At 43.9% G+C, this 9,360-nt stretch overlaps 1 long non-coding RNA gene across 1 annotated transcript; it reads left to right on the forward strand.

The window, feature by feature from the left end:
• The first annotated feature begins 1,094 nt into the window (after positions 1 to 1,094).
• Positions 1,095 to 1,990, forward strand: LOC120657709. Its single transcript, XR_005668273.1, has 3 exons — positions 1,095 to 1,241; positions 1,456 to 1,541; positions 1,673 to 1,990. It is a non-coding gene; the product is annotated as an uncharacterized LOC120657709 (long non-coding RNA).
• The last annotated feature ends 7,370 nt before the right edge of the window (positions 1,991 to 9,360 follow it).

Here is a 9,360-nt window from a genome sequence, read left to right on the forward strand (position 1 = left end):
CATTTTCGCCAACACTACTTTGGGTGGTAGGATGGAACGACGTCATTTCTTCCATGTCCCCATTCCGTTGGTCTGAACAAATCTACGCCACAGATTAAGCCCTAGTCTTATCTTATCTTGCAGGATTCCGAGCAACATGAACGGTGGGATTGGTTCCTTGCCTGCCATATAGTACATGGGAACCAATAGACTCGTTGACTCAACCACCAGGGCCGCTGCTGGTGATCTCTACAATCTTTACTGATGGGACTGGACATTGCCATGTGTGCTGTGATCTTGGTTGTACAGTTCGTATCTGACCGGGCACTGCAGGTTAAGGATCATTACAAGGGAAACCTGGGCCTGATTGGCCATCCCGTCCATCTTGGGCTTGATTGACACAAGACGAAATTATATGGCTGAAGAACAACCTGGGCCTGGTTAGCATAAGATTGGAGCGTGGCCCAAACAATCGAGCTCCTGGGCCAAACCAGAAGAAACCCTTCTCTTCTCCAGTTCTCTTCCTCTCCCTCTCCCTCTCCCTCTCCCTCTCTCCTCCCTCCCTCCCCCGTGACTTGGATCCCAGCGGCCCTAAGCCCATAAGTTAACCACCAGGAACTGTAATCCTGCTCAAGAGTGTCCACCAGGAACTGTTCATGTTGTACTCCAAGTTGGCTAGGGCCTAGAGGAGGTAACCACTGACCAGCTGCAACTGTAATCCTGCTCATAGTCATGATCAACAAAAGCTCTTGTGATTTTTTTTCCCTAAGAAAAAGAACAGGCGGCTGACGCAACTCACAAGGGCCTGCTCGTCCTGAGTCCTCCATGTGCGACGTGCTGCTCGAGACGGCCCTGATCTGGCGCTGGCAGGGTGGCACATCGTGCAGGCTGACTCGCAGCCTGCACAGCAGACGCGCTGCGCCGTGCCTGCTAGCTGCTAGATTCTATGCTCTTGGCTTGGATTTTGGCTCCCGTGCACGCTCGCGTCGTCCCCGTGAATCCAAAATTTTGAAATGGCAGAGCGAAGGGATCCAGATCGGCTGACGTTGTAGCAGTTATGGCAGCGGGACATCTAAATGATCTGAGACGTTGTGTACAGAGAGGGAAAACGGCCGGAGAAAAGCAAAAGAGCGGGAGACGGCGTAAACGGGCGGGAAAGGCTGATCGCCGGGGACCTTCTCCTCTTGGGCGACGACGGAGCGCAGGGCGACGACGGAGGGGCAGTGCTGCTCGTGCTGCTAGCTCTGCTCTTCAATCTTGCTGTAAGTAACCCCAATAGTAAGATAATTTCCTAGCCTCTTTGCATGGATGGCTCAAGCTTTTTTTTTTCCATCGAACATGCTGCAGATTCCACCCTGTTAGTTTTTCATCTTCAAAAATGCTTGAACCTGCTGACTTTTGCAATAATCACTTGTACATTTTTCAGTTGCATTGAGCTTGATCAAATTTTATCTTTTTTTTTCATTAAACAAACAGCACGCTGCAATCGTAATATGTTTTATTGAGATGGATGAAGAGGCTAATAGGAAAGAGGCTAACTCAGTGCATCCTGATTCTAATGTGTGAGTATTGTAATCTTGCTCTGTCATTTTATATTTGACGTCATATTGTTTTAATACAAGATTATATTTTTATATCCTCAAGTACTGCTATTGAAAAATCACCCTACTGCTCATGTTATTTCATATTACAGTGATGGCCTTCCGAGCTTGGTACTTCATGTTGGCATGGAATTCAAAAATCCAGAAGTGGCTTGGGCGTTTTGGCTTAGCTACGCTGGGCAAAGGGGGTTTGAGGTCAGAAAAAGGTATACTAACAAGAGACCATCCGATGGCAAGGTTACGTCATGTAGATTTGTTTGTGCAAATGAGGGTCATCGATTGAAAGACAAAAGAGATCGTATAATAAAGTGCCCCCGAGCTGAAACTAGAACTGATTGTCAAGTCCACATGAGTCTTAAAATGGACCGACAAAATGGAAAAATGAAAGTGAATGAGCTGGTTTCGGAACACAATCATGCACTACACTTGTCAGAAACCTTACACTTACTGGTGTCACAAAGGAAAATTTCAGATTTACAAGTTTTTGAAATTGAAACAGCAGATGATGCGGGACTTGGTCCAAAAGCTGCACATGAGTTGGCTAGTCGTCAAGTTGGCGGTCCACTCAATCTAAGCTTCACTCAGCTGTTGACTGGACCAATCGGTGAAGATCTCTTTGCTACAAATTTATTTTAGCAACTCTAGTTCTGGTACAAGTCCGTAGAGTTGGAGACTAAGACAACATTTTGCATTTTGCAATCAAGCATCCTAAGAGCATGGAAAAAGAAATCCATCTTTCTTTTGCCATATTTTGTAAGTCTGCATTTTGGTTGAAGTTCCAATCCATGCCAAGGTAATTCTACCTGCATTGAGAACATTATTTTGTTTCTCTAAACATGCATCATTTTAATTTCTTATTCCAGCATTCCAAAACCATCATTAAGGAACTCAAGATATTGAGTCTCCATCTCACTTTATATCAATCTACAAGTCAATTTGACTCAATTTAACATTCTTTCACAATACTGCCAGTTGCTACTCTAAATTTTGAACTAGCTTGTCTCCCTGCCTGAATATTATTTGACATTGTTCAGGATATCGAGTGGTGTATGGTGGCTGCCTTTCCTCCTATGGTGGTGCAGGCTGGCAGCGCCACTGCTCTCCCTATGCTGGTGCATCCGTGGCCAGGCCACTCGTCGTACGAACTCCCGTGCCACCGTCGAAGAGCTAGAACTCGTGGGGTGGCATGATGGCGGCTCCTTTTTCTTCAGCATCGGAGCTCCCTCGTCGCCACAGATGAACCAGAACCGGCTGCGGTGGGCGGCTCCTTTATCTTCAGAGTCGGATCTCCTTCGTCTCCGGTGCGGGGTGGGCAGCGGCGCAGCGGCTCTTCCTTTCTGTTCGAGGAACAGGCTGGCTGGCGGCTGCAGCTCGAGGAATTCCCATCTCGGCTGTTACTGTAGCCGGGCCTAGGCTGTTTAGCGTGCAAACTGGGCTTCTTTATGGGCCTTCTGATGTATATTTATGCATATGAGCTGTGAGCCGTGGGATGGCTAATGGATGGTTGTAGACGGTTTGCTGTACCGCTGCCGTATTCTATACTAAGTTAGCAGATCTGGATCCAGAGAGAAGTAGTAGCGTGCGAATTTCAGTTGCCCGTGAAGTAGCCAGTTTGTACAGTCGTGGCATGTCGATGCACATGAACCTCGTTCAGGGGGGTAATGATTGTTTCCAGGATAGTCCACATGATGGATGATTTGAGGAAAGAATGAGTTGCTTAGTCAGGGAGCTAAAGAACCCTAATCATTCTGGCCATGCATCATGCATGTGGTTGGTACCTAGTTCGCCGACCAGCGACAATGACACCACACGCCCACAAAGCTATTGTTATCGCCCCCCCCCCCCCCCCCCGATCTAAGCAGCCATAGGCAAACAGGGAGTAAACAAGCGCAGTTGACCTTTTTTTAAATTTTCTTTTGGTGATAAGCAGGTTATTGTAATGCTAAACGTCAGTGGCCTTGCATCTGGTCCTTGTTTGGTGCACCGACAGGTACATATTAGATAACTAGTCAATTTTCGATATATTTTAATTCCAAATATTACTAGCAATTTCATGGCATAAAAGAGTGATAATGTGTGAACAAAAAATGTGTTTGTGTTCATATTATTCTTACTAATAAGTATGAACAAAATGTTAAACTAGAATAGATTTAGAGTGTACCCCAAGGCGGGACCAGTGCCGGAGGCACCGGTTGCGCCGTTACCAGCTGGAATAAACATTTTATTCGACTGGCCTTGCCTGAAGTAGCCGAACGACGTCGATGCAGGAAGAGGTTCGCAGTGCAGTCCCACGAACGGTCACCAGGAAGTAGACGAAGTAGTCGCAGAGCAGTCGCGTCAAGACGCTCCCCAAAAACCTGATTGCCCGCGTCCCGTGCAGGACCTTCAGTGAGCAGAGGTTCCGGAGGCCTACTCTCGCTAGAGCTGTGCGCGCAGTGCTAGCGATGGGAATGCAGAAAGCAGCATATGGAGAAGGGAGAGGTCTCCTAAGCAGGAGTACCTGAAGCAAGAGTGCTTGTGTGGATGAGTGGAGGGCCTGGTTTATATAGGCGTGGAGATGTTTCAGATTCAACGAAACTGGACGTCATAATGGGCTTTGATGAGCAGCAATTACTGGTGCAATTGAGTCACAGAAATCTCATTAACCGCAAAGGTTTTATTCTGTGTCACCATTCACCTGTTAATGCCAACGTTTTATTGTCTCTGTTTTAATGCTTTCAACAGTAAAATGTTCTCTCATCTCAGCACGTCGCACCGCACCGCACCGCACCTGCACGTCACGTCCGGCCGTACCGCGCCTCGCCACGCCCACGCCCACGCCCACGCCCACGCCTTCGGTCCGGCTCGGCGAGGCAAGCGAGCGCGCGCGGGTGTGGTTCACCGACCTACTCTTACCGGCTTCACAAGTGGTATACACGAGGTCCACCCTTTAAGTCAGTTGAGATCCTCCTCAAACCCCGGTACGGAATTAAGCAATTGATTCCCTAGCATTTAATGGTGGGGTTTAAATTCTTTTATTACATTGATTAGAATAAATGGGCCAATCCCATAATTCCAACAATCCCCACCAAGAAATTCAAGCCACACTAAAAATGCTCTCATTCCCTCATTGATATACTAGTATTTAATAGAGACTGTTATGTTGAACTTCCATCTAGGACAAAGACTACACTTATTCACAACTGTACAATGTACTATGCCTTGAATTGCCAGTTTTGTGCAAACAAGTTTGACCAGAGCCCTACACTGGTACTAGAATGCATAAGCATCCCCGCAGTTTGGAACTTATAAGTCATACTCCAGGCCCTTCATGAGTTTCTAGAGAATACCCTATTCTCATAGACCATGACTAATAGTCAGACTCATATAGTTGTGTTTCTTCAGATGTTCTGTAGGACAACATCTTTGTTTCAAGAAAACAACTCATTTGTTTTAAAGAAACCACCTGGAACACATTAAGGTATAGACCAACCTGCCATACAAATTAGAAGAGAAATACACCTTATACATGGAATGAGCCTTTTTCACAAAGGTACTCTTCTCTCAGTCAGACTTTAGTTTGTTTCACCATCCTACTTCACGGGATCTCCGATCACATAGGACAGGTTTCCACTATAGAATGACTCACGTGGGTCTCAAACCCAATTCCATAGATGCATTGTCTATCACATTCCGTGAAATACCCTTTGTAAACTGATCTGCCAGATTTTTAGCCGTCTGAACATAGTCGAAGGCTATAACTCCGGAGTTTCTCAATTTGCTGACAGATTTCAACTGCCTTTTCACATGTCTAGATGACTTCATGTTATCCTTTGAACTGTTTACCATGACAATCATCGTTTGATTGTCACAGTTCATTAGAATTACCGGTATCGGTTTTTCAACTATCGGCAAGTCCATAAGGAGCTCACGATGCCACTCAGCCTCAACAGTGGCGGTATCTAATGCTGTGAGTTCTGCTGCAATAGTTGACCTCGTTAAGATGGTCTGCTTGCAAGACTTCCAGAAAACAGCTCCATCACCAAGTGTAAACACATATCCACTTGTGGCCTTTATCTCATCAGCATCAGAAATCCAGTTTGAATCACTATACCCTTATAGTACCCTTGGGTACCCGGTGTAGTGAATTCCATAGTTACCCCTTTAGATAGCGCATTACTCTTTCAAGAGTCTTCCAATGATCATCTCCCGGGTTTGAAACAAACCGGCTCAGTTTGCTTACAGCAAATGAGATGTCAGGTCTTATAGTACTAGCTAAATACATCAATGAACCAATGATCTGAGAATATCTCAGTTGATCTCGCATTATCCTTTTGTTCTTCCTAAGAATTAAACTGACATCATATGGTGTTGAGACAGGTTTATAGTCGCTATAACCAAAGCAATTAATACCTTCTCCACATAGTGAGACTGTGTGAGAATCACCCCACCATTGCTCTCTTTTATCAGGTTTATATTAAGGATAACATCAGCTTCTCCCAGATCCTTCATCTCAAAACTTTGAGATAAAAACTCTTTGACTTCCTTAATCACATTAAGGCTAGTGCCAAAAATCAGTATATCATCCACATACAAGCACAAAATCACTCCTTCAGCCCCACCATAGCGATAGTACACACATTTGTCAGCTTCGTTCACAACAAAGCCAGCAGACGTCAAAGTTCTGTCGAACTTTTCATGCCACTGCTTAGGCGCTTGCTTGAGACCATATAAAGATTTCAACAATTTACAAACCATTCCTTCTTGATTCTTTGATACAAACCCATCCGGCTGATCCATATAGATCTCCTCTTCTAACTCTCCATTGAGGAAAGCCGTCTTAACGTCCATCTGATGAATGAGAAGACCATAAGAGGCTGCCAAGGAAAGTAACACTCGAATTGTTGTCAATCGGGCAACTAGTGAATAAGTGTCAAAGAAATCTTCTCCTTCTTTTTGGGTATAACTCTTGGCCACAAGCCTGGCCTTGTACTTTTCAATAGTACCATCTGGCCTAAGTTTTTTTCTTGAACACCCACTTGCATCCAACAGGTTTACATCCATAAGGACGTTCAACGACCTTCCAGGTTCCATTAGACATAATAGAATCCATCTCACTCCTCACTGCTTCCTTCCAATAGTCAGCATCAGGAGATGAATATGCCTCTTCAATGGTTCTGGGTGTATCATCCATGAGGTATACAATGAAATCATCACCAAAAGACTTTACAGTCCTTTGTCTTTTGCTCTTTCTAGGAGCATCATTGTTATCCTCCTCAGAATTTTCCACAAGTGTAGGTTCATTGTGTTCTATCGACTCAGCAGAGCTATCATCCTCGATGAACTCTTGCCTAGATAAACTTGTTCCATCTCTCATGGGAAAAATATTTTCAAAAAATGTAGCATCTCTGGACTCCATTATAGTACCAACATGCATGTCAGGTACTCCAGATTTCACTATTAAAAATCTATACCCAACGCTGTGAATAGCATAATCTAAAAAGACACAATCCACAGTTTTAGGTTCAAACTTACGATTCTTGGTTATTGGCACACTTATTTTTGTCAAACAACCCCATGTACGTAAGTATGAAAGTGTTGGCATTTTTTTCTCCCATTCCTCGAATGGTGTTATCTCTTTATTCTTTGTAGGGACACGATTTAGAACATGACATGCAGTCAATATAGCCTCACCCCACCATTCCTTGGAAAGTCCCGCTGTATCTAACATGGCGTTAACCAAATCCGTTAGAGTGCGGTTCTTTCTTTCGGCAACCCCATTTGACTGAGGTGAATAGAGAGGCGTCCTCTCATGAATAATACCATGTTCCTCGCAGAATAAAGTGAATAAATTTGAGAAGTACTCGCCACCACGATCTGACCTAACTCTTTTGATCTTTCCCTAAAGTTGGTTTTCTACTTCAGCTTTATAGATTTTAAAGTAGTGTAAAGCTTCATCTTTTGACTTCAACAAATAGATGTAACAAAATCTAGTGCAGTCATTGATCAAAGTCATGAAATATCTTTTACCACCTTTTGTCAACACTCTATTCATTTCGCACAGATCGGAATGAATTAATTCTAAGGGTGCCAAGCTCCTCGCCTCAGCGGCCTTATGAGGCTTGCGAGTTTGTTTTGATTCAACACATACATTTCACTTAGAATTTTTGACAAAAGTAAACTTTAGAATTAAACTCAAATTAGCTAAGCGCATCATACAACCAAAATTAACGTGACAAAGCCTCGAATGCCAAATATTTATTTCATCAACGTTAATAATATTGTAAGCAACTTTATTACAAACATCTGTCAAAGAAAGATGGAACAAGCCTCCGCTTTCATAATCTTTTCCAACAAAAGTACCAAATTTAGACAAGATATATTTATTGAACTCAAAGACTAATTTAAAACCATCTCTACACAGTAGAGAACCGCTGACTAGATTCTTCTTGATGGTGGGGACATGCTGCACGTTCTTCAGCTGCACGGTCTTCTCCGAAGTAAACTTCAGATTTACTGTATCAGCACCAAGAACACGCGTATGCGATCCGTTCCCCATCAGCAAGGAGGAAGTCCCACCGTCCTGGTAAGAAAAAAAACAAAGAAGCATCAGCACAAACATGAATATTAGCACCAGTATCAACCCACCACTCGGGTGAACAACAAACTGAAAGAACTGTAGGTAATAAATTACCGTACCCCGATGTTCCTCCAGGCTCGCTAATGACCATATTGGCGGAGTCGTTGATTTTGCGGTTCGGACACTTTGCAGCAAAGTGTTCCGTACTAGCGCACACATAACAAGCTCCCTTCTTCTTCTTGAAGGTGGTTGTCTGCTTAGTCTTTGGTTGGCTCTGTGGTGGCTTTTTATTGTACTTGTGGGAGTTGTTCTTCTGAATAAGATTGGAGCTAGAAGCACCAACAACTCCTTTCCCACGTATGTCCTTTGCTCTCGCCTTCTCCTCGACATCAAGAGTCCCAATGAGTCCATCTATGGTGAACTCCTGTCTCTTGTGTTTTAGAGAAGTAGCAAAGTCCCTCCAAGAAGGTGGCAGCTTAGAGATAATACCTCCGGCCACAAACTTATCGGGTAACACACATGGGGACTCTTTGCTGTAATTTTTGAGATCTTTTGCCAGAGTATGTATTTCATGAGTCTGTTCCACTACAGAACGGTCTTCGACCATTCTATAGTCAAGGAACTGCTCCATTGTATACAACTCACTGCCGGTATCAGACACTCCATATTGAGCCTCAAGAGCATCCCACAATTCTTTGCCAGTTGGCAGTAGGACATAAGAGTCCACCAGATTTTCAGCGAGAACACTAATAACGCAGCCTCGAAAGAGGGTATCAGCCTCATCAAACGCACTCCCTTCCTCTGGAGTGAACTGTTCAGGTTTACTCTCTTTTACATGCATCACTCTCAGCACTGTCAACCATAGTATAAGACACTCTTGCCAACGTTTGTAATTTGAACCATCAAAAAGTGGTGGTTTGATTGTTGCAGCAAAGCTAGATACCGAAAGCCTATTAACAAGATCAGGTTTTTGGATTGTTAGATAACTAGACAATTTTCGGTATATTTTAATTTCAAATATTACTAGCAATTTCATGGCATAAAAAAGTGATAATGTGTGAACAAAGAATGTACTTGTGTTCATGTTATTCTTACTAATAAGCATGAACAAAATTTTAAACCAGAATAGGTTTAGAGTGTACCCCAAGGCGGGACCAGTGTAGGAGGCACCGGTTGCGCCGTTACCAGCTGGAATAGACATTCTATTCGACTGGCCTTGCC

Source organism: Panicum virgatum, chromosome 1K (assembly GCF_016808335.1).
Source record: "Panicum virgatum strain AP13 chromosome 1K, P.virgatum_v5, whole genome shotgun sequence".
Lineage (NCBI taxonomy): Eukaryota > Viridiplantae > Streptophyta > Magnoliopsida > Poales > Poaceae > Panicum > Panicum virgatum.